Source organism: Salminus brasiliensis, chromosome 16 (genome assembly GCF_030463535.1).
Source record: "Salminus brasiliensis chromosome 16, fSalBra1.hap2, whole genome shotgun sequence".
In the NCBI taxonomy this organism is placed as follows: Eukaryota; Metazoa; Chordata; class Actinopteri; order Characiformes; family Bryconidae; genus Salminus; species Salminus brasiliensis.
The window spans coordinates 34,068,636-34,094,190 of record NC_132893.1 but is presented as its reverse complement, the minus strand read 5'-3'; the positions used below and the strand labels follow the sequence as shown (position 1 = coordinate 34,094,190).

Sequence of the window (25,555 nt, the reverse complement as noted above, 5' to 3'; positions counted from 1 at the left end):
TTTGATGGTGTTTGCTAGATGTTTGGTGTCAGTAATCCTGAAGATGACTGGTGGTGGTGTTCATGGCATTAGTCTTTAATAGTGTTTGGTGGCATTAAAGGCAGGATGGTAATGGTGTTGTTTTAGCAGTGATGGTGGTATTTGATAGTGTTACTTTTTATGAGGGTTGTTGATGGTTTTGTGAGTGTTGCTGGTCTTTGATGGTGACAGATAGAGAGAGCAAGAGAGTGAGAGTACAGTCACATGACACTGGGTGTAGCATGTTCAGTTCCATGCTTTGCTGGCTAATGAGTGTGAATGTAGCTGAGGCGTACACCCCAGAGAGAGAGAGAGAGAGAGTGCTGTGGTCTTCTTTCTCTCTCTCTCTCTCTCTCTCTCTCTCTCTCTTTCTGCAACAATAACATCCACTACCTCAGTATTGATCTGTCACTCTATTGACAGATTGTGTGTGATTGTGTGTTTTTGCCTGCCACACACATACACACACACACACACATACACACACACACACACACACACACACACACACACACACACACACACTGGTCTCGGACAGTAAGCCTCGTTAGAGACATTTTTCAGAAACTAAAATTCCTGGGATTGTTAACAGAGCGGTCTAGTGACAGAGCCCTCTGTGTTTGTGTGTGTGTGTGTGTGTGTGAACCTGCATGAGGAGGGGTTGGGAGCTCTGGGGGTTTAGTGGAAAAAAGAGGCCAGAGGGGTGGAGGTTGATGCAGGAGAATTGTGGACAGTTGTGAGAGACAAAGCGAGAGACATCTAAAGAAACAGGAGAGAGAGAGAGAGAGAGAGGGAAAACTAGAACAGAGCGAGAGATGAATAACAGGACGATGGAGAAAGAGTTAGGAGAAGGAAAGCTCAGGTTAAGAGAAGACATCATTTTGAACTGAACTGAATTGAACTGAATTTAGGTTAACTGAACTGAACTGAACTGAACTAAACTGGACTTAACTGGACTGTACTGAATTGAATTCAGTTGGTCTGAGTGAAACTTAACAAACCAAAGTAAACTAAGCTAAATTCAGTTCAATCAAATTGGTCTGAGCTGAATTAAACTGAATTGAACTGAACTGAATTTAAATGCATTAAATAGGATTAAACTGAACTGAACTGAACTTAATTGAACTGAATTAAAGAGGATCAAACTGAATTGAATAAAATTGAACTGAATTAAAGATCATCAAACTGAATTCAACTGAACTAAACTGAATTGAACTGAACCGAACTGAGATAAGTACTGAATCTAAGGCGTGTGCAGGACCGGACGCTTGTTTTTGGGGCTGGAGCGCCAAGATGACGGCTTTTGAAGTACAGTAATGTTGGCAAAACACACACACACACACACACACACACACACACACACACACACACACTGCACATGGAATCTTAGCAGGGCCTCTTAGAAGCCCCTTGTGTTGTGCTGGTCGTACTCGCGCTGAGAAACAGTGCTGTCCGGTCCGCTGAGAGACCGGCAGATGAGGAGATGAGGATCTCGGGTATTACGGCCAGATCAGCAGCTCTCTGTTTACTCTGCGGTGTTGTGGTCATCTCTCACAACTCTGATAGCGCAGCTGGATGGAAGACATGCTGATAATCATCAGATATTTTCCCTCATAGTAGATAGTTTACGTTTACATACACAGCATTGTGGGTGATCTTAAGGAGCCCATATCATGCATAATCCGTCTTCTTCACCCTTCATGTCATTGCTTTTGCGAGTTACACATATATACGCATATATACACTGTATACTGGTCACTGTACAGGGCAACCAATCAGAACAGAAACCCACATAGTATATCAGACTTTAAAGGCAGACTTATACTCATAAACAGTTTAATACTTACAATATAATATAATATATTTATATATACATAAAAATCTTCAAAATGTAAGTTTTACAGGGAAAAGAAAAAAAAAACATCTTAACTTTCAATGGATGTCAATGTAAAAAGATTTTTTTTCAAGTAACTTTGGAGCATTTCTATTGGTCCATTCTTCATGAAATTCTGACTCGTTATAAAGAACACCAGTTCATTTAAAATTATGTAAAAAAGTGAAAAATGGAGATTTTGTGTGACAGCACAGATAAGAAGACTAAAATAAGTTTCCTGGAGTTTATTTGTTTCCTTTTCTCTAAAAAAAAAACAACAAAAATAATCCCACCTATAGGGGCTTCTGTACAAACTGGTGGGCTATTCTCTGGTAATAGGAGCTTGTAACAACACTTTTGACCCGCCAGCGGTCCATAGGATGTTTAAGGGGTTCTGGTCCGGCCCAGGGAGTCTGTGACCTGATGAGTATCTACCTTCGGAAAAAGGGGGTGTGGTCTAGCGGTTCCGCTATTTCACTGAAAACAGAAAAATAACTGAAAGTGGAATCTCCCCGTGTTTAAACAGGAGCAGCTCCTACATGCACACATGCTGCCGTACCACAGAAATCTGATTTCTATTGATAAAAGTATAAAACGATTCTGATCTGAACTTCATCAGCAGGAAACTCCGAAAAACAAACTGAAGAAATGTTAGATAAATTCAGCACAATGAGCATAAAGCCTTTAGTAGTAGTAGTAGTAGTAATGTAATGTAGAATACATTTCTAATGATTTTTAAAAAATAAGATTGTTCCAATACAATTAATTACAATTAACTTGATTAAGAATTCATAATTAAATGATAATAAAAAATGAACATCCAGAATACAGTTCTAATAAAAGTAATATCTAGAAAAATGTCCTATAAAAATAATCTACCAAATAAATGTAAAAAAAATCTGTATCCAGAATGAAGTTATAAATTAAAGAAATTAACATCCAAAATAAATGTTAATAAAATAATATCCAGGATTAAATTATACAAAAAGAATCTAAAATCCAGATTATAATAAAACATTAAAATCCAGAATAAAATGATAAAAAAAACATTACAATTCAGAATGAAATTAAAATGAAACATTAAAATCCAGAATGAAAATATAATAAAACATTAAAATCCAGAATGAAGTTCTAAAAAAAAACTAAAATCCAGAATGTTTAAATGGTTAAATTGTAATGATTCAACCTGGAGAGAGGTCAGTAACAGAAAATGATTGTGAATAGACAATTATTATATATTCATTTTTTTATGTTTCTAAATGAATTGACATATGAATTAACAGAGCAGAGAGTACTGGTTGTGTTTATTATGGTCCTCAGGACCCCTCAGATGGTTCACACTTGGGCTTTGTTCTTACGCATTGCGACCTGGTTGAGATTCCACATCTCATATAAAAGAGATTTCACAGCTGTGGATTGCGGTGGATTGGGCTGCTCCTTGGCCCTTAGTGCTCCTACTCGACTGACCTCAGCGCTGACCTCAGCCTAATTACACAATGTGAATCATATTGTTATGAAAATGATGATGCTATTTGGTTGCTATGAATGACCTTTCTGTGAAGTGGGATTTCTCTCAGGTCACATTTAAAGAGATGCACTGAATTGGATTCCGATGTTTACGTGCGGTCGTTTCCAGCAGTGAAACTACAACACCAGACGCTTGTTGGTGTAAAATCACTCGGTGACTGATCTTAAAGGGCCTTAATCATGCATATTCAAGCATGCTGGGCAATCTCCAGTCTATACAGAGACGCCCAGCTGCAAAAACAGCCTATTTTTATTATTATCATATTTATTATATATTTATTATAATATATTTCTAATATTGTTGATATTAGAACTGTATACACATATATACACTACCGGTCTTCTCCTCACAGCTGAAACTCAGACCTGGTCCAGCGTTAAGATGAGCTACCAGGTGTTGTCATGTGAGCTGCCGATCCGGTTTTCCTAAATGTTCCTAAATGTAGCTGATCAGTGTATAACTCTTCTGGTTTTCCTAAATGTAGCTGATCAGTGTATAACTCTTCTGGTTTTCCTAAGTGTAGCTGATCAGTGTTTAGCTTTTCTGGTTTTACTAAGTGTAGCTGATCATTGTTTAGCTTTTCCGGTTTTCCTAAATGTAGCTGATCAGTGTTTAGCTTTTCCGGTTTTACTAAATGTAGCTGATCAGTGTTTAGCTTTTCCGGTTTTACTAAATGTAGCTGATCTGTGTTTAGCTAAGTGTAGCTGATCAGTGTTTAGCTTTTCCGGTTTTCCTAAGTGTAGCTGATCATTGTTTAGCTTTTCCGGTTTTCCTAAATGTAGCTGATCAGTGTTTAGCTTTTCCGGTTTTACTAAATGTAGCTGATCAGTGTTTAGCTTTTCCGGTTTTACTAAATGTAGCTGATCTGTGTTTAGCTAAGTGTAGCTGATCAGTGTTTAGCTTTTCCGGTTGTCCTAAGTGTAGCTGATCATTGTTTAGCTTTTCCGGTTTTACTAAATGTAGCTGATCATTGTTTAGCTTTTCTGGTTTTACTAAATGTAGCTGATCATTGTTTAGCTTTTCCGGTTTTACTAAATGTAGCTGATCAGTGTTTAGCTTTTCCGGTTTTACTAAATGTAGCTGATCTGTGTTTAGCTAAGTGTAGCTGATCAGTGTTTAGCTTTTCCGGTTGTCCTAAGTGTAGCTGATCATTGTTTAGCTTTTCCGGTTTTACTAAATGTAGCTGATCATTGTTTAGCTTTTCTGGTTTTACTAAATGTAGCTGATCATTGTTTAGCTTTTCTGGTTTTACTAAATGTAGCTGATCATTGTTTAGCTTTTCCGGTTTTACTAAATGTAGCTGATCAGTGTTTAGCTTTTCTGGTTTTACTAAATGTAGCTGATCAGTGTTTAGCTTTTCTGGTTTTACTAAATGTAGCTGATCAGTGTTTAGCTTTTCCGGTTGTCCTAAGTGTAGCTGATCATTGTTTAGCTTTTCCGGTTTTACTAAATGTAGCTGATCAGTGTTTAGCTTTTCTGGTTTTACTAAATGTAGCTGATCAGTGTTTAGCTTTTCTGGTTTTACTAAATGTAGCTGATCAGTGTTGAGCTTTTCTGGTTTTACTAAATGTAGCTGATCAGTGTTGAGCTTTTCTGGTTTTACTAAATGTAGCTGATCAGTGTTTAGCTCTTCGTGTAGCCTGAAGGTGCAGCAGGGCTATAAATGTAATCCTCAACAAAACATTCAACAGTGTAAAATTTGTGGAGCGTGACGGGGTTGAGTGGTTGTCTTCACAGAGGAAACCCATTCCTGACCCAACTTTCAATGCAAGTCAGTGTAAAAAGTGTTTATTCCAATTGGAGCATTTCTATTGGTCCATTTATCCTCAAATTCTAATACAATGTAAAGAATATCTTCCAAAATTGAGATTGGGATGCAGCACATTTTACAGGGAGATTCCAGAAATATGAAGGCCTCCTAATATTGCTATTGTTTGCTCAACGTTCAAATGAGAATCCCATTAGGAATCAGTGCGTCAGTCTGTGTGCAGTATCCCGCAGACAAGAGGCAGCCGGCAGTGCTCACAGGAGAGGTATTGGATTTGTGAATCAATGGGACTCTGATGGTCATTAATGCGATCCATCCTAAGAGCGTAATTTGGAGAAGGAGGAAGTGCGACACACTTCAGCACGTTCCGCAATGAACGGCTTACGTGAGCCTCGGTAATGGGAAGGTTTTTACACACTCTTATTACAGGGGCAGCTCTCGAGTGCGTCTGGCTCCACACGAGAGCCTGCTTTGGCCAAACACCTCGTTAGGGTCCTCAAGAAATCCGTCTGTGGAGCCAGAGAGCGCCGTCACTTCCTTTAATGCTTTCTGGCAGGTCTTAAGTGAGATCATATGGACAGAATATTGAGCAGTGTGGAGGTGTGTGTTACTGAATCTCACTTCGGCTCACGACAGACTCGCTAACAGGGGTGTAACCGGAGTGAGTAGAGTGGATGAACCCACCCCCTGGAGAAAGTACACTGTTAAAAATAAAGGTCCTACAAAGGGTTCTTTGAGTGATGGCGTAGAAGAACCACTTTTGGTTCCATTAAGAACCATTTTGTAAAAGAGATGGGTGTGAGGAACCTTAACATCAGCTTCTTCAAAGCTTTAAAATGCTTGGACAAAAGTATTGGGACACCTATTTTTTTTCTTGTTTTTTCTGAAATCAAGGGTATTAAAAAGAGCTGATCCCACTTTTGTTGGAGGACCTGTCTCTACTGTCCAGGAAGGAAGGCTTTCTACTAGATTTCGGATGCGAGGAGCATTGCTGTGAGGATTTGATTGCATTCACTGACAACACCACTCCCCAGCTCATCCCAAAAGTACTTGATGGAGCTCCACCACCATCATTCCAGTGACCACAGTTTCTCCACTGCTTCACAGCTTCTCAATGCTGGGGTGCTTTATACCCCTCTAGCCCACGCCTGGCATTATTAGACAGCATGGTGCCAATAGGGTCATGTTTATTTATCTGCTTCAGAGGGTCCTATTCTATTGGCAATACTTCTGTATACATACTAGACAAGCTGTATGTGTCTTTGCACATCTGTGTCAGCAATGGGTGCAACTTAAAGTAGCTGAATGCTTTCATTAGAAGGGGTGTCCACAAACTTTTGGACATACAGTGTGTGTGTGTGTGTTTGTGTGTGTGTGTTATAGAACCTGCTTCATGGTTGCTTGATGAGTGTAATGATCTACAACCTCAGAAAATCCGGCATTCTGACAAGTTAGGGGTCAGCAGGTCAGCAGGCCCCCGGCTTTGTGGAAAACTGCCCCTCCTGAAAGAGGCGGCCCCTGTGCAGCTAATGGACATCAGTCCGAAACCAATCATTAGCAGTAATCAAGCAGCCGCTCCTGAGAGCTAGCACACAATCACACATACGAGAGCAGCAGCGGGGTCTGCAGGTCTCTGTTAGGTACCATTAGTTTGGACGTCAACCAAAGAGGTCTCATGAGGGAGTTTAAAAGGAAGCTAAGCGTTCAGACTGCAGTCTGACTGAGGGAGGGAAAGTTAACGCTGTCCGGAGTTACCAGGTTCTAAAAGAATTCAGTCTCTGTTGCGATAATTGGCGGACTTGGCTCTGGAGGTCAGTCACAGGCCACGGTCCAGTTTCTCAACGTTTATCTGATCACTATTGAGCTTCTTCCTTGTTTTCCAAAACATATCTGATCAGTCTTTGGCTTTCTGACCATTTTCCAAAGTGTATGTCATCTGTGTTTAACCTTTTCTCTATTTTTTTAAACGGGTCTAATCCGTCTTTCGATTTGTGTCTGTTGTACCTGATCAGTCAGGTTAGATTTTTTCTTGTTTTCTTAAATGTGTCTGATTAGTTTTTAGCTTTTCGGGTTTTCCTGTAAAATAAAGGTGCTACTAAGGGTTCTTTGAGTGATGCCATAGAAGAACCTCCTTTGGTTCCAAATGTATCTGATCAGTGTTTCGCTCTTCAGGTTTTCCTAAGTGTAGCTGATCAGCGTTGAGCTTTTCTCATTTTTCTAAATGTAGCTGATCAGTGTTTAGCTTTTCCGCTTTTCCTAAATGTAGCTGATCAGTGTTGAGCTTTTCCGGTTTTCCTAAATGCAGCTGATCAGTGTTTAGCTTTTCCGCTTTTCCTAAATGTAGCTGATCAGTGTTTAGCTCTTCCGCTTTTCCTAAATTTATCTGATCAGTGTTTAGCTCTTCCAGTTTCCTAAATTTATCTGATCAGTGTTTAGCTCTTCCAGTTTCCTAAATTTATCTGATCAGTGTTTAGCTCTTCCAGTTTCCTAAATGTAGCTGATCAGTGTTTAGCTCTTCCAGTTTCCTAAATTTATCTGATCAGTGTTTAGCTCTTCCAGTTTCCTAAATTTATCTGATCAGTGTTTAGCTCTTCCAGTTTCCTAAATGTAGCTGATCAGAGTTTAGCTTTTTAATTTTTCCTAAGTGTAGGTGATCAGTGTTTAGCTTTAGTGTCTGATCAAAAATGAGCTTTTCCTATTTTCTGAGTTTTCCTGTTTTCCTTATTGTCCTAAACGTAGATCGACTGATCAGAGGACAGTTATTTGGGGCGAGGGGGAAAGTCGTACTAATTTCACTCACACTGAGCTCTGGCTTTAACGTTTCCATAGCTGTTAGTGGGGTGGAAACTGAACCCTGATCGCTCTCCGCAATGGAGCAAGGTGAAGCCTCCTGCAGCCGGTCCAGAATAGCCACCGCCGACCCGCCGTAGACCTCTCGTCTTTCCCCCAGAACAATGACCACTAAATGATTAAAAGCCATTCACCTTGCTCGTCTTCGGGCTGCTGTGTCACGTTTGGCTCTTCACTGCTCTATAAGGCCTCTCTGCACCCGAAGAGCAAAGTCTCGGCTGGAGTGAAGCGATCCGGTCACGGCGCACCCTGGATTAGATTTCTGTCCTTCTGTTGACTCAGCGTTTGTCTTTGTTTAGGTCAGAGGTGTCCGAGGTGTTGAGCTCAGCGTTTTTCCTCACTTTGAACAAATTTTCAAATAATCAGCCAACAACCAATCAGGTCTTGGCCCGTATCGGGGGTGGTGGCGCCAGACCTGGGAATAATCATTGCTTTTAAGGGTCAGGGAACTTTGCAGAATACACAAATAAGCATTTTAGCCTGATCAGAATGTGTTCCTCTGATTTCTGCACGATTAAATGATTGAAGTAATTCAGAGTGGGTTCTAGAGTCTGTTCTAGATTCAGAACTGTTCACGGAGATTAGTGCCTCTCTAAAATCTCCCTCTCAGACCGGATCTGCGTCTGAAGTGGACTCAGACCGCTGAGCCATGGTTTCTGTCGAACTCAGACCCCCCTAAACGGCCCTAAAAACGAACCGAACTGAGACCACCACCCAAGAAGGTCTTAGTGTGGATGGTTTGTGGTCTGTTTGGCAGTCCGCTTCGCGAACTCTAGGCTTGACCATTATCACAGCAGCGCTAATCTGTTTCCGCTCGTGTTGTAATCAATAGCCGAGGCTGCTGCCCTTTCCTAAACACACCCACAATTCCAAACGCACTGACCAGAGTTCCCACTCCATCCAGTTTCACCATGTTCAACTCCAGCTGAAAAGCTCCGCCCATTATGTGTCTTTTTTAACGAGGCGACCAATAAAACGAGAGTTGGGCTGAACGGTGGGACGGGTTTAGCTACTCGTTCATTCAGTTCATTCAGACTGTTTCAGCAAGGTTTGGTTAAAACCCGGGTCAGACCCCTCAGCGCCGGGTCAGACCCCTCAGCGCCGAGTCAGACCCCTCAGTGCCGGGTCAGACCCTTCAGTGCCGGGTCAGACCCCTCAGTGCCGGGTCAGACCCTTCAGTGCCGGGTCAGACCCCTCAGTGCCGGGTCAGACCCCTCAGCGCCGGGTCAGACCCCTCAGTGCCGGGTCAGAGCCCTCCGCGCCGGGTCTTGGTCAGTAGTTTAATGCAGGAATGCGATGCTGTGTCTCTTTGCTAGCTGTGGTGTTCAGGCCGCTCGCTAATGTTGCTAACATTGCTAATGTTTACCTGGACTGAGTGGGAGGAGCTAAACCTGCTGAGCTCATCTTTTCTCCTCCAGAATGAACCATCTATCACCATGCCACTGCTCCACAGCTCAATGCTAGGGGGCTTTATACCCCTCTACTAGCCCATGCCTGGCATTAGGCAGCATGGTGCCAATAGGGTCATGTTTAATTATCTGCTCCAGAGAGTCCTAATCTATTGGCAGTACTTTCCTAATACAGGGACTAGACAAGCTGTGTGTGAGTATTTGCACATCTGTGTCAGCAGCAATGGGTGCAACTTAAAGTAGCTGAATGCATTTGTTAGAAGGGGTGTCCACAAACTTTTGGTACTGATGCTGATATTGTCAGCATATAGTCAGGGAGGGGGTCTTTAACAGGTGTAACGCGCAGGTGCAGGACCTGAGCTATTCTCACCACAATAAAGCCCTTCAGTCAACCGTGGCTTCATCTCTCTCTCTCTCTCTCTCTCTCTCTCTCTGCTTCTGTTCTTTACTCTCTCTCTCCCCCCCCCCCCCCCCTCCCCTCTCTCTCTCTCTCTGCTGTTTGGCAGAAGGATTGAGAGGAGTTCTATGTAGGTCAGCAGGTAGGGGAGAGAGACAGACGTGTGTGTGTGTGTGTGTGTGTGTGTGATACACAACACACAGATCCACTGGAGGTGGCTTTAGGAGGCAGAATACATAAGCTAAAAGATCTAACCACCGTGTGTGTGTGTGTGTGTGTGAGGGTAGCATTAGGTGAATATGAGAGTGGAATTAAAGCATGTATTAATGCAGTGCTTCCTGTCAGTGAGCGGTTGGGTGGGCTGCTGCGTTCGGAGCGGTGGGACGTTACAGATGTGTCAGATTTTCTTCGGGCTGAGCCGGTAAACTCCCTCTGAGTGATGAGATCAGATTTGTCGGAGCTGGAGGAGACGGGGAGGATGGAAGGTATTTTCATACACCGCGGATTAACTTATTTTATCAATCTTGTTTTGATCTGCACCGTCTCTGTTTCTTCCCTTCACTAATCTGGCCAACTGCTGCGACTACCATCCTGCACAAGGTGTGTGTGTATGTGTGTGTGCGCTTCTGTGTGCATATGTAGGGGCATAGCTTTGTTTGTTTTTGTACATTTTAGGATCATGAAATATATATATATATATATATACTCATTAAATTTTAAATAAAGTATTTGGACACCTTCACATTACCCATACAGGATCTTTTCTTACATCCCATTCTAAACCCATAGGCTTTATTAATCTGGAGCTGGTCCCTCTTTGCTCTAAGGTCTACCAGCAGTAGCAGGTCTGGAGCTCTGCTGCAGTTACTGAGTCAGTTGGAGGCTTTTCTGCACTCTGCTCTGAGCTCAGCACTAGGCCCTGACCCCGCTCTGTAACTTTACGTGGTCTGAAAGACACTCGGTGGCCGAGCTGCTCTCTGTGAGCTGTTCCTCCTAAACTCTTCCACTGTTCAATAATAACACCACTCACAGCTGATGGAGGAAGATCTAGGAGGGAAGGTCTAAATTTCACCAGCTGACTTGTTGTTGTTGGTGCAGCGGTGTCTCCTATTACATACAGAACCACGCTGGAGTTCAGTGAGCTCTATATATATATATATATAATGTTATGCATATATATAGAAGCATTTCTGAACCATAGCCACCAAACCACGTAAAGTTACAGAGCGGGGTCAGGGCTGAGTGCTGAGCTCAGAGCAGAGTGCAGAAAAGCCAGAAAAGCCAGAAAACAGACCTGCTGCTGCTGCTGGTAGAGCTTAGAGCAAAGAGGGGGACCAGCTCCATATTAATACAGCCTGTGGGTTTAGAATGGAAGATCAGAAAAGCTCCTATAGATGAAATGTGTAAGTGTCCCAATACTTATTTTTGTTTATATACATAAATATGCACCCCCATATATAATGGGACATTATCAGTACATATAGATACTTATATAGCATACACATGGGCCAAACATTATAATTATGTAAAGGTTCTTACATATTTACATATATTGTATAAAAGCAAGAGTGTGTGAGAGCCCGAGAGAGAGAGAAAGAGAGAGAGAGAATGAGTGGACGCCGCTCTCGTCCCTGTACTCAATACCCACAGGCACACAGAGAATCTTTGTATTCCTCTCCACGGCTCCACCAGCGGTCATATGACAGAGGACGGGGGGCTGTGAGTGTGAGTGTGTGTGTGTGTGTGTGTGTGAGTGTGAGTGTGTGTGTGTGTGTGTGTGTGCTTGTTTGTGAGCAGCCAGTCTCTCGTTTCTCACTCCTCTCCTCATAGGCCTGGCTAGTGTTCTGGCTCAGTCGCTACAGCCTGACCTTGTGACAGTACCCCGTAACTAACCCTCGTACAGCAAGCTCTCACTTCCAGCACAGCAGCAGTTAACAGACACCTGTAATTAATTCAGCTGTTGACTGTTAATCAATCAATAGTCTAATTACAGTGTTGCACACTCTAAATGTAGGTATTGTGATATACACTGAGGAGGAGGAGCTACAGTCTCTCATTAGGGTAAATAATTTAATAACACTAAATGTAGGTATTGTGATATACACTGAGGAGGCGGAGCTACAGTCTCTCATTAGGGTGAATATTAATAACGCTCTAAATGTAGGTATTGTGATATACACTGAGGAGGCGGAGCTACAGTCTCTCATTAGGGTGAATATTAATAACGCTGTAAATGTAGGTATTGTGATATACACTGAGGAGGCGGAGCTACAGTCTCTCATTAGGGTGAATAATAATTAATAACACTCTAAATGTAGGTATTGTGATATACACTGAGGAGGCGGAGCTACAGTCTCTCATTAGGGTGAATATTAATAACGCTCTAAATGTAGGTATTGTGATATACACTGAGGAGGCGGAGCTACAGTCTCTCATTAGGGTGAATAATAATTAATAACACTCTAAATGTAGGTATTGTGATATACACTGAGGAGGAGGAGCTACAGTCTCTCATTAGGGCGAATGTTAATAACGCTCTAAATGTAGGTATTGTGATATACACTGAGGAGGCGGAGCTACAGTCTCTCATTAGGGTGAATATTAATAACGCTCTAAATGTAGGTATTGTGATATACACTGAGGAGGCGGAGCTACAGTCTCTCATTAGGGTGAATATTAATAACGCTCTCAATGTAGGTATTGTGATATACACTGAGGAGGAGGAGCTACAGTCTCTCATTAGGGTGAATAATAATTAATAACACTCTAAATGTAGATATTGTGATATACACTGAGGAGGCGGAGCTACAGTCTCTCATTAGGGTGAATATTAATAACGCTCTAAATGTAGGTATTGTGATATACACTGAGGAGGCGGAGCTACAGTCTCTCATTAGGGTGAATATTAATAACGCTCTAAATGTAGGTATTGTGATATACACTGAGGAGGCGGAGCTACAGTCTCTCATTAGGGTGAATATTAATAACGCTCTAAATGTAGGTATTGTGATATACACTGAGGAGGCGGAGCTACAGTCTCTCATTAGGGTGAATATTAATGACGCTCTAAATGTAGGTATTGTGATATACACTGAGGGGGCGGAGCTACAGTCTCTCATTAGGGTGAATATTAATAACGCTCTAAATGTATCTATTGTGATATACACTGAGGAGGCGGAGCTATAATTTTAGTATATTTGCCAAATAATGCATTTGTGGGCGGAGCCTGGAGAGGTCAGTGATGCTGTATACAGTATGTATCGACTTCAGCTCCACACTGGTTTCAGTCCACGGTCAGACATAACACTTGCCCCCCTTTCCCCCTTGTGTCCGTCTTGGCTCCAGACGGAACGCTGTTGTTCTAACACTCCCTCTCTGAGGCCAGTAATGAAATCGCACCCCCAGCTGAGTGTGACGTTAAGCGTCGGAGCACAAATGAACCGGACCCACTGAAGCCTTCTGCAGATACCCAAACACAACTTATACCCTTTAAAACCTACATTTTAAACATTATAGGCTGGTTTAGGGTTCAGGTTAATGCCTTTACACACTTAAAATAATGCTACTGAATTATTAAAGCCCAAAAAATTAATTATTAAGTCATGCTTTTATGTAAAACATTGTTTTAGCATCACATCTGACTGTCCAAGTCAAATAATTCTGAATACAATCAAAGTAATTACATTTATAACACTGTGATAACATTAAAACAGTATTAATAATACAGCAAAACATCAGAATTAACTCAACTTAGTTAATTAACTTTAAAACTAACATTAATTAACTTAACTTAATCCAAAATTCTCCTAACTCATATTTTTACTTCTGCATCTCAGTTCAGTCAACAATCCATACTCAACCCAAATTCATTACTAAATGACCTGCAGCTGAAACTAATTAAATACCATGTAGAACGTTTAGTCTGTGGCTCCACCCCCTCAATTCCTTTACTGTTTATTCCCATCTGTAGGTTAATGGGAATAGTTGGGAATGGGAATAGAGTCACATGACGTCCCCAGTCTGGGAGGCGTTTAACAATGGAGCTCTGAGGCCTTGCTGGGAATTAAACTTATGATCTCCTCACAGTTACTGAGCAGCAGTTAGACCGTAGGGCCGGTCTAGAGCTGTGAAAATACACTACATATAAACTCAGTTCTGAGTAAATTTACCTTCCCTTCTTTCTCGGACTCAGAAATCTACAAGGCTTCACAGCTCTAGAGTGGAGCGACTGTCTAACTGCATGCTTGACAAGAGACTCCGGAGATCATAAGTTCAATTCTTGTCAACACCACAACCCTCCATGGTCAGGAGTTGTGGCCAGGCCAGTGTGTTCGGGGGCCCTCTGACCTGCAGATGGGAATAAACAGTAAACAGATTGAGGGGCGGAGCCACAGACTAAACATCTGACTTCAACAGTATTTAATCAGTTTAAGCTGCAACAAATGTTTTTGAGGCTTAGCTCAGTATGGATTGTTGACCGAACTGAGATACAGAAGAAAAAAAAATAGAGTTTTAGAATTTTAGACTGAACTAATTTATTTATAATTTATTTATTTATTTATTTATTTATTTAGAATTTTAGACTGAGTTAATTAAAAAAACGCTCCGTAATCAGATAGTGACTTTACATTGTGTACAGTTTATGGATAATTAGGGAATACTGTACGCTGCTGTTAGCTGATCTCCAGCACCGTAAGACCCACCCATTCTTTACAACAGCTCCACCAATCAGAGACAAACAGCATTGCACACCTCCTCTAGCACTGACACACTAACACAGCCTGCATTTGGGTCCAAACCGATGTACCAACGCCCCGTTTAGGGGTAGCTGAAGTTCACTGTAAATACATTTATTGTGTATTTCAGTTCACACTGTAGCACTCTTGTTGTTGTTGTTGTTGTTGATCCTGCCGCCCAACTGGGACCCTCAGATGAATTATGCAGCTTACACTTAACCATCCGTGCACCCCTGGCCTATTTGTGTTTCCACACACACTTGCACACACACACACACACACATACACAGTCATGCCATTGTCATGGCAGCTCCATGTGACTGAATGTGACCCGCGCTGCGAGTGAACCTCTCTCTAACTCTCGTGGGATACGAAGGCCAAAGGGGTCTGGCTCTGGCCCGTCGTTACTGTAAGAAAGAGCCACTATGTGGCCGCCCACCGCCGGCCCGCGCGGGACGCCTCTGTTTTGGGGCCTCGGCGGGCCGAACACTGCTGCTCATTGTTCGGGCAGAAGCGCGGCGTGGTGGCCTTTCACTGAGACAGCCAGGGTCGAGCCTGAGCCCTGAGGACAACATCTTGGACAAATGTGATTGTTCGCGGCTCGTCATTTGATGCCCTCATGGTCCGTCCAAATATTTGGATGCAGTTACATGAGGGAGAGGGTGTTTATTGTTAAAAAATCCCAAATCAGCTCAGGTTTATCAAATTATAAGGCTTATTTCACAGAGTTAATACAAATTAACTAAGCATAAAGGCTCTGGAGAACGCCCCCACCGTTAAAAAACTTTAAAGGGACTTTCTGATCTTAAACAAGGGTTTAATATGTTTGTAATGTTATATTATATATGTTGTATATGTTATATTATAATATTTGTAATGTTATGTAATATTACAACATAGCATTGCATCCCTCAGCCTTGTCAGTTGCATCATGTCTACATTGCAGTAGTCTCTTGCATGAGGGAACAGCCCACAGCTGGCTATAAGACTCTCAGTCTGTCAGTTGTCCAATTACTTTTGACCATGTGAGAACGAAAAAAAGATATGCAAAAATGTGAATTTTGAAAGCTGAACATTATTTTTAAATACATTGAAGTGGTGAACTGAAGCAAAATTATAAATCCTTTCTCACTGTCCAAATACTTATGGACATGGCTGTTTACTGTCAGTAGGGCGGTTTCCTAGTCTGCTAGGCGAGTAGGTAAGCTTACAACAGATGCCTTTTTTATTTTGATAGATAATAGAGATGATAGATAATAGAGGCAGCGCTTAGACAGCTGGGCCACTTCAGAGCCCATACTGTCCCATACTGTCAAATTAAAACATGGTTAAAAGAAAAAAAACTTTATAATGTGATTTTTGACTGAACTGAACCTCTAATAGTGAGGCCACATGACGATAACCCATGTGTTACTTATCATAGAAACTTTAATCAACCCTAAAAGTGAAGAAGGGGGGTTACAACACTGGATATTTCAGTCCATGCAGTGTTTATGTTTGTAAGTATTTAAATTTGATTAAAATAAAACATTAACATACATCTTAATAAATTTAAATTAAAAACATTATAGTGTTTATTTTTTATTTTATAGGACGTTTAATTTATTTTATAGAGTGTTTATTTTATTTTATAGTGTTTATTTTTTATTTTATAGGATGTTTATTTTATTTTATAGAGTGTTTAGATTATTTTATAGTGTTTATTTTTTATAGAGTGTTTAGATTATTTTATAGTGTTTATTTTTTATTTTATAGTGTTTAGATTATTTTATAGTGTTTATTTTTTATTTTGTAGAGTGTTTAGATTATTTTATAGTGTTTATTTTTTATAGAGTGTTTAGATTATTTTATAGTGTTTATTATTTATTTTATAGGATGTTTAATTTATTTTATAGAGTGTTTATTTTATTTTAAAGAGTGTTTATTCTTACACAAACGGTTGCAACTGTAACAACTGCAGTTTCCCTCCTGTAAGTTTATGGTTCAGAAAACGTTAGTTTGTTTCCACTGTGGAGATACGAGGATTGTCATGGTAACACTGTTGTGTGTTATTTGTGTGGTAGTGTTGTGGTCTGCAGATTTCCCGTCACACCAGTACATCTGATGTAGAAACAGTGATGAAACGTGTTGTAGATGAAGAAATTCATGTATTGCAGTCTTGAACTGAAAGTTCTCCACCCAACACACACACACTCACACACACACACTCACACACACTCACACACACTCACACACTCACACACACTCACACACACTCACACACACACACTCACACACATTCACACACACACACTCACACACACACACTCACATACACTCACACACACTCACACACACACACTCACACACACTCACACACACACACTCACACACACACACTCACACACACACACTCACACACACACTCACACACACACACACTCACATACACTCACACACACTCACACACACACACTCATACTGAAAGGCATGCATTAAATTAATTTAGCTGAAATGTGCACAGACAGATCATTGTCCGGCTATTAGACGTTAGTGGGCTCACACACTCTTAAAAGTGAAGGTCCTACAAAGGGTCTCTCTCTCTCTCTCTCTTTCTCTCTCTCTCTCTCTCTCTCTCTCCCTCTCTCTCTCTCACACACACACACACACACACACACACACACACACATACATTCTCTCTCTCTCTTTCTGGCTTAGATCTGAAAGTCCAAATACACTCTATGGACAAAAGTATTGGGACACCTGCTCAGTCACTGAGCTGATCCTGCTTTTGGTGGAGTAACTGTCTCTACTGTCCAGTGAAGAAGGCTTTCAGGAGAATTGCTGTGAGGATTTGATTGCATTCAGCGAAAAGAGCTAGCGTTACTTCATACAAGCGGAAGGGCTTCTCTCAAAGAACCCCTTGTAGCGCCCTCAGTTTTAGGAGGGCATGTTTAAAGGCGGTTCCAGATGTTCTAAAGGTGAAACGCTGTGTTTTTGCAGCTCATTTCTATCAAGTAAACTCAACATATTAATTTCCTCTGCCCACACGGTGGTGGTGGGGGGGGGGGGGATGTGGTGGAGTGTAATCGCTCAGCCCACCAATTAGATCCCATGACTGGAGGCGGAGATAAGAGGGCCGACCTTCGAACCTGCCTGACTTTAAGGAATGGACTGATGCTAACGCTGAATGACTTCATCCTGATAATCTGGAGCTCATTCACATCTAACAAAGCTCAGCTTCAGCTCCGGCCATTAGCCTCACATGCTCTTCAGGGGCGTCGCCCGACTCTCATGATTTAAGGGTCGTTACTCTGAGCGAGTGAGAAGGCCTTGCTGCTCTCTCTCACATTCTCTCACATGTGGGTCTGAAATGATTTGTACTGTTTTTATAATCGTAAAAGTATTAAACTCATCCAGAATATGCAGAATATCCTTACTGTACATCTCAGGTAATAACCCATGTACTGGTTTGTGAAAGGTTTGGTTCACTAGTGGGTTCGGATAGCAACTAAAATGTCTGTATTTGTGTATATTTGAGTAGTCATGGCAACAAACCATTTCATAAACAACACCTTAACTGACCTTGTGCGTGTTTCAGCCAGGGATGCACCAATCCGATATTAGGATTGGGTATCGGCCCATATATTCATAAAATTAGCTGGATTGGGTATCGGTCCCTATATTAACAAAAATAGCTAGATCGGGTATCTGTCCAGATATTAATAAAATTAGCTGGATCGGGTATCAGTCCAGATATTAATAAAATTAGCTGGATCGGGTATCAGTCCAGATATTAATAAAATTAGCTGGATCGGTATCGGTCCAGATATTAATAAAATTAGCTGGATCGGTATCGGTCCAGATATTAATAAAATTAGCTGGATCGGGTATCGGTCCAGATATTTACAAAAATAGCTGGATCGGGTACCGGCCCTGATATTAATCAAATTAGCTGGATCGGGTACCGGCCCTGATATTAATAAAATTAGCTGGATCGGTATCGGTCCAGATATTAATAAAAGTAGCTGGATCGGGTATCGTTCCAGATATTAATAAAATTAGCTGGATCGGTATCGGTCCAGATATTAATAAAATTAGCTGGATCGGGTATCGGTCCAGATATTTACAAAAATAGCTGGATCGGGTACCGGCCCTGATATTAATAAAATTACCTGGGTCGGGTATCGGTCCAGATATTTACAAAAATAGCTGGATCGGTATCGGTCCAGATATTAATAAAATTAGCTGGGTCGGGTATCGGCCCAGATATTATTAAAAGTAGCTGGATTGGTATCGGTCCAGATATTAATAAAATTAGCTGGATTGGTATCGGTCCAGATATTAATAAAATTAGCTGGATCGGGTATCGGTCCAGATATTACATAAAGTAGCTGGATCGAGTATCAACCCCGATATTAATTAAATTAGCTGGATCGGGTATCACTCCTGATATTAATAAAATTAGCTGAATCGGGTATTGGATAATTAGGCCGATCCATGGAACCGATCCTTTCACTGTAATTTGTTGGTGTGAGACTGAACTAAATGTGCAAATAAATAAATAAATGACAAATGTCAGTTTAGTACATTTATATCTGTGTTAATTTGTTTTATTATATAAAGTAATGATTAAGTCAGTCCTGATGCCGTTAGTCTCTCCCACATGGTGAGGAGTACGGTTCATTAATACAGCTATGGTACTGGACTGATATGGGGTATCGACCGATATGCAGTTTATGTATCGTATCAGAACTAAAGAAGCCGGATCGGTGCATCCCTAGTCTCAACCACTGAATTACTTTGAAATCTAAAATTGACTGGAACTTCCCCTCAGGTAATCTCTGACAGCCTTGCTGATGTGGTTCCTGACTCGGTGTGACTCGCTGACTCGCTGCATAGCTAAGAACAGTAGTACACTACTGCTGAAAGGCTCGGGTTTTGCCCTTACGCAGCGAGGAAGAGTCATACAGGGTCAGAAACCACACAATCACGTCTGTCAGAGAATACTGAACACCTCTACACACTTCGAGGACAGCGTGTGATGATTTAGGCCTGCTATTAGCAGCACGCTAATGAATGTAGCTAGACCGGCCTGCTCAGCTTGCTCATCTCCAGCGCAAAATGAAAGTAGGGTGACCATGGTTTTGTTTTCAACACTGGGCGTCCACTGTGGTGAAGATGTTTTAGGACTGTGGCAGAGTGTGTGTGTGTGTGTGTGTGTGAGAGAGACAGAGGGTGGGAGGAGGTAAATACCTCTGAAAGCATGCACCTATTATTAATAATAACCCTATATGACCAAATCCTCTCCTATCAGTTTAACTCATGAGTCACCTCTAACTACAGTGACCATATGTTCTCTCGTTCCCGGACATGGGTGGAACGTGTGCTAGGTGGGTTCCAGGTGGGACTTCCCAAATCTGCTCCATCATTACAGTCCATCCAATCTCGTATGGGCCCTGTATGCAGTGTATAGCCCAGATTGGGCCCATGGTTAACCCCTCCTGGTCCCATCACTGGCCCTGGTAGGCATCCATGTGTGGGGCCAATGGGGAACCTGAGGCTATTAATCAGTTTTGGGAAATGAGTAAATGCCTCCCTCTCTCTCACAAACACACACACAAACACACACACACACACACACACACACACACACACACACACACACACACACTACAACTTAGGCCTACGTGAAGCCCCTTGGTCACAACAGCCTAACCACGATGGACACCCATGTGTCAATAATGTCCAGATTACCTCAAGAGAACAGACATGAGGTCAAATCAGTTGATCCACTATTTCGCCGGACACGGTTCAGCCCTCCCGGTGTGTCCGACAAGCTCTTGGGTCCACATTGGGTCCACTTTTTTCCACTGAGATGAAACCGAGACGGATTTTAGGCTGTGGTCAGCTGGTTGGCTGTAGTGGGAAATAGTTTGACCGATGGCTGCATGTAAATGCAGGTACATGTAGGATATAACCCAGGTGTGGCGGTGAGAAGGCGGGGCTTATAGCTTTAAATGCAAAATCCTACTTTTACTTTTACGCCTTTTTGAAATTCCTAAATTTTGAGATCACAGAAGGAGGACGTGTCCAGGGAAAGGAGGACATATGAAAGCTAAATGCAGGGCCTGAACATTTCGGGGTAAATCTGCTTGCTTTCAGAAGAGTAGCTTTAAGAAAGGGCTGTTTTTCCAGCCTCAGCACGTGTGAGCTTCTACCACGTTCAGACACCTCCCACTCTGTCTCCATCTGCAGTAAGTGCGAAGGCCTAAAAACAGCCTCTGCGTGGAGAAGCGTGCGCTGGGTGTTTCTCGTCAGGGCAAATTATTCTGAAAGCCTGAAGTACTAGAGCTACAAACGGAGCTGCATAACTCTTGGCTTCGTGGCAGCAGCGGAGCTCAGCAGGGCGGCACTCTGGATATTGAAATCACTCTATTTGGGCCACACTGGGCCTCTTGCATAATGCAGTGGCGTGAACGGCCAGCGCTGGCTATCTCTCAGTCTGCGACCTACATCTCTCTCTCTCTCTTTCCGCTCTCTCTCTCTCTCTCTCTCCCTCTCTCCCCTGATGTACACAGCAGGCTCCAGCGCAGCATCAGTGACTCAACAGCAGAAGGAGGATACTGACGTTGCCCATCACCTGCCCATTTTTTTATTATTTATTTTTTTAGGCTTAAACGAACACTCTCGCAGCGAGGGCGCTGATGCAGGATCGGGATTTGCCTTTTTCAGTTAAGTCGATGAGCTCATTTAAGGCAAATTTGCAAATGTAAGGACATGGACTGTATAAAATTCAGACCTCCGCATGGCTGCTGCTACTGCAGCAAGTCTCTCAGCCTCCTTTTTGGGTTTGTATTTGGATTTATGGACTCTTTAGTGACTGTTACAGCGCCCTCCTCAGTCTGACACATTGTAACATTACTGGTTGTGTCATTTTTGGACAGATTGTTTGGAAAACTGGGGAAACTGTGTCATTTTGCTTTAATTGTGAATTTTTTTAACAATTGGGGTCCAATAGTCTGAGAAAGAATTGAAAAGTTAGGGAAAGTACACATTCCTTTAAACAGTTTTCGCAAAGGTTCTGGGATCCATCCTTATACGACATATTGACAGAAGTTTTGGGACACCTCCACTTTTTTTGTTTCTTCTGTAATCAAGGGGATTCAAAAGAGTTTCTCTTGCTTTTAGTGGAGGAAATGTCTCTTCTGTCCGGAGCAGAAGGCTTTCTACTAGATTTTTAAGCAGCATTGCTGTGAGGATTTGATTGCATTGAGCAAAAAACAGAGCTAGAGTTAGTGATCCCATTCAAAAGTATTGGTTGAAGCACCATCCATCATTCCAGAGAGTTCCACAGTTCTTCCACTGCTCCACAGCTCCTCAATGCTGGGGGGCTTTATACCCCTCTACTAGCCCACGCCTGGCATTAGGCAGCATGGTGCCAATAGCTTCATGATGTTTATTGATCTGCCCCAGAGAGTTCCATTCTATTGGTAGTGCTTCTTGGTAGTGGTTAGGACTTTTTGCAAGACTTTTTTTTTCGTAGAAAGAAAGAAACTGGTGAATGAGGCCCGTTGGTATTAAAGCAGAGGAGTGACACACCACCAAATATTGAGAAATCCTGAAATTCATGTTCAAATTTCAACAGTTCTGAGTGTAACCCAATTTTTAAATGGAAACATATGCGAAGAACATTGCACCCCTCTGTACCGGACTCGACCTGACTGACCTTCTGCAGCTTGATGAGTATGCACAGTGATGTTTATTGGAGGTTGGTGTAAATGCATTGTGGGAGTTCATTTACAGTAACATGGTGTTTTTCTCTCTTTGCATTTGTCTACTTCACTTCTCATAACTGGCCTGCGTCAGTAAAGGGAAGGCAGCGCTGGCCGTGTTTCTGTGGTATTTGATCTGCTCAGGGTTTAGTTTTTTTTTTTATATTAATTTTATTCGTGGCTGTGTGTGTGTGTGTGTGTGTGATTGTGAGACTGCATGAGAAAAGTCCCCAAGCTGCTAATCTGTGACAGAAATCAAAGTTCTGCGTAAAAGCCACAGACCGTTGCCTTTCACATCCTTCTCGCTCTTTCAGTTTCACTCACCGTTCTGCCGCTGGACGCTGGAGGTGTGGTTAGTGTGGACGGCCCGAAGGCGCCGAACCATTCAGACTGTCGCAGGCTTTTAAATGGACGCTAAGTGAAATCAGAGGTAATGGAGGTGCAAATGGGGTTTAACTGGCCATCCGCAGCATTCATTACAGATGATGGGCCCTAAATGGGTCCTAAAGATCTGAGCTGGCAGCGTTGGGTTCACTGTAGTGCTGGGAGGCAGTGCTAAAATTTAATATTATGATATTTTCCCATATTATTGCAGTTTTTACTGGAATACTTGACATTTGTGTGGGTTTATGTACCAGAAACTAAAAGCATTTCCCTGTATTTCTTTATTTATTCAAATTAAATAGGCTGTTTAGCACGTAAGATATATAGACAGGGCCGTAAGTATCTGGGAAGGGAGAGAAATTGTGTAAATATGCCTCCGAGCACCACCTCAATGGATTTGAAAGATATGGTTGAAGTGCTGTTAAACCCTTTTAATTGAAAAGGTTTAACAGAAATATTGCAATTATTAACAATTTAAGAATTACAGCTATTTTCTACATAGTCCCTCCAGGCTCAAAAGAAACTGGACAAACTAAAGTAAGTTTTAATATAAGGGATCGTTTTAATTCTTACATGCCAATCCCTTGCAGTCGATGACTACATGGACATCACCAAATGCAGATCTTCCGCCCATGAGATTCTTTGCCAGTCCTTTACTGCAGGCCTTTCAGCTTCAGTTAGTGAAAAGCTGCTCAGTGTAGTTGGAGTCAGGTGACTGACTCTCTTAGGTTGCTTTTTGGGTCGTTTCCTATCTATACTGTGAGATTTGTAGAGCTCAATACCCTTCAGATTCAATCCTGCTGCTTCTATCAGCAGAACATCATCAGTATACACTGGCAGCCATACAGGCCTATACTCTGACAGTGCCTCCGCCATGTTTGGCAGATGATGTGGTATGCTTCAGATCGTGGCACTTTCCTCTCCTTCTCCATACTTTGCTTAATCAAATTGATTTCTTTGGACCAATGAACCTTGTTCCAGTACTTCCAGTACCAGCAGGCTTGGTTAGAGGTTTAGTATTAGTCTAATCTAAGCTTACTGTTCTTTAGTGTTACACGAGTGTTCCTGACTTGACCAGATGTTGTGAAGAGATTTTATTCAACAAGGAACTTTCAAGATATTCCAGGCCTATTCAGTGCATTCCTTCCTTTCAAAAATGTCCCAAATCGTTGATTTAGCCACTCTTAAAGCTTCTAATCTAAGTCTTCTAAGCCTTCTTCACTTGGATCATCACCTTTTTGGACCACATATTGAAAGTTCCCATGAACAGCTACCCAGACCATTTAGCTTCTTAATGTCATTAAACAATGATGGATCTGCTTATCAGGCAGTTGTCCAATTACTTTTGAACCTGTGAAAAAAATGGAGGGCCTATGTAAAGAAGCAGATTTACAGAAATATGGTAATGGTTAAAAGCCGATCTGCACCAAGAGCCCTTCCAGCTTCAAGTACGGCTTGGCTCGACCCGCCATCCTTTAAGATCCACGGAAGACGAGCGTCCAGGCTTTTTTCTGTCCTGCACCGAAGTGGTGGAACGAACTTCCCCTGGGTGTCTGAACAGCAGAGTCCAACGCTCACTGTCCTCAAACCCAGACTGAAGACCCTCCTCTTCTGAGAGTACTCAGGCGAAGAGAAGAGTACTATGGTCTCCATGTTGACTTAGATTAGAGGAGCTTTAATTCTAGTCTGTTTAAACTAGCTGAGGTTAATCCTAAGTAAATTCTTGAGTAATTCTTGAGCTCTGGATAAGAGCGTTGGCAAAATGGCGTAAATGTAAATGTAATTGTAATAAGATAAAAGATCAAAGGAACAACACATTCAATCTAAAATGGAAAGGAAAACTTCTCTCAGAGCTGGAGGAAGAAACCTTGGGAGGAACCAAGACTCACAAAGGGGGGACCCGACCTTTCCTCCTCTGATCAGAACTATTTATAAACTATTGATTTATAGTTTATAAGTAGGTATAGAGATAGAATTGGGTTCATGAAGAACAGAGAATGTGAACATTATCAGAGCGTGGCTCAGGACTCCAGCAGATCTGACCGTAACAGCCTATCTAAAAGGAGAGAGCCAGAAGGTAACACAGACATGGACACACCCTGAAACAGTGGCATCCGTATTATCTATCATTAATGTTAATGTGAGTCCACATAGTCACTGTAAAGTAGAGGAAGTTGCTAAGGCTTAATTTACACTGGCAACGTTGTGAAATATCCAATGAAGTATTTCTCAACACAATATTGGTTAATGCTCTTTGTTTTTTGGCCAAGGCTTTTGCAACATTTTGAAAGCGAAGTCATGCTAGAAAAGGACAAATGCCATTGAAACGCCAGCTGAAGGCCTTAGAAATTACAATTACTCCAAAATTTATTTGGCATTTATTGAGACAAAAGGATACAAATATGGTAAAATTTCCTGAATGTTCAGTTATACTATATGGACAAAAGTATTGGGACACTTGCTTATTCATTGCTTCTTCTAAAATCAAGGGTCTTTAAAAGCTGTTCCTGTCTCTACTGTCCAAGGAAGAAGACATTCTACTAGATTCTGGAGCAGCATTGCTGTGAGGATTTGATTGTGTTCAGCGACAGGAGTTAGTGAGGTCAGGAGGTTGGATAATCAGCATGCCAAAAATATTGGCCCATCATCATTCCAGAGAACACAGTTCTTCCACTGCTCCACAGCTCAATGCTGGGGGGCTTTATACCCTACCTCTATACCCCACGGCTGGCATTAGGCAGCATGGTGTCAGTAGGTTCATGATGTTTATCTGCTCACTCTGCAATCTCATGATCTTCATTCAGTGACGTTTTATGAAACCGAGCTCAGTCTGGTTTC

The 25,555-nt window shown here is 41.9% G+C and overlaps 1 protein-coding gene across 3 annotated transcripts in view; it reads left to right on the top strand.

Annotated features, from left to right (window-relative positions):
- Positions 1 to 25,555, top strand: part of gnaz (guanine nucleotide binding protein (G protein), alpha z polypeptide) — a 78,624-nt gene that overhangs the window by 1,999 nt on the left and 51,070 nt on the right. Inside the window, exon 2 of one of the 3 annotated variants that reach the window (XM_072658166.1) lies at positions 22,648 to 22,763. The exons of the other annotated variants lie outside the window; for them this stretch is intronic. The gene's annotated coding sequence lies outside the window, so the exon portion shown is untranslated. The remainder of the gene's footprint in view (positions 1 to 22,647; positions 22,764 to 25,555) is intronic. 3 annotated transcript variants of the gene reach the window in all.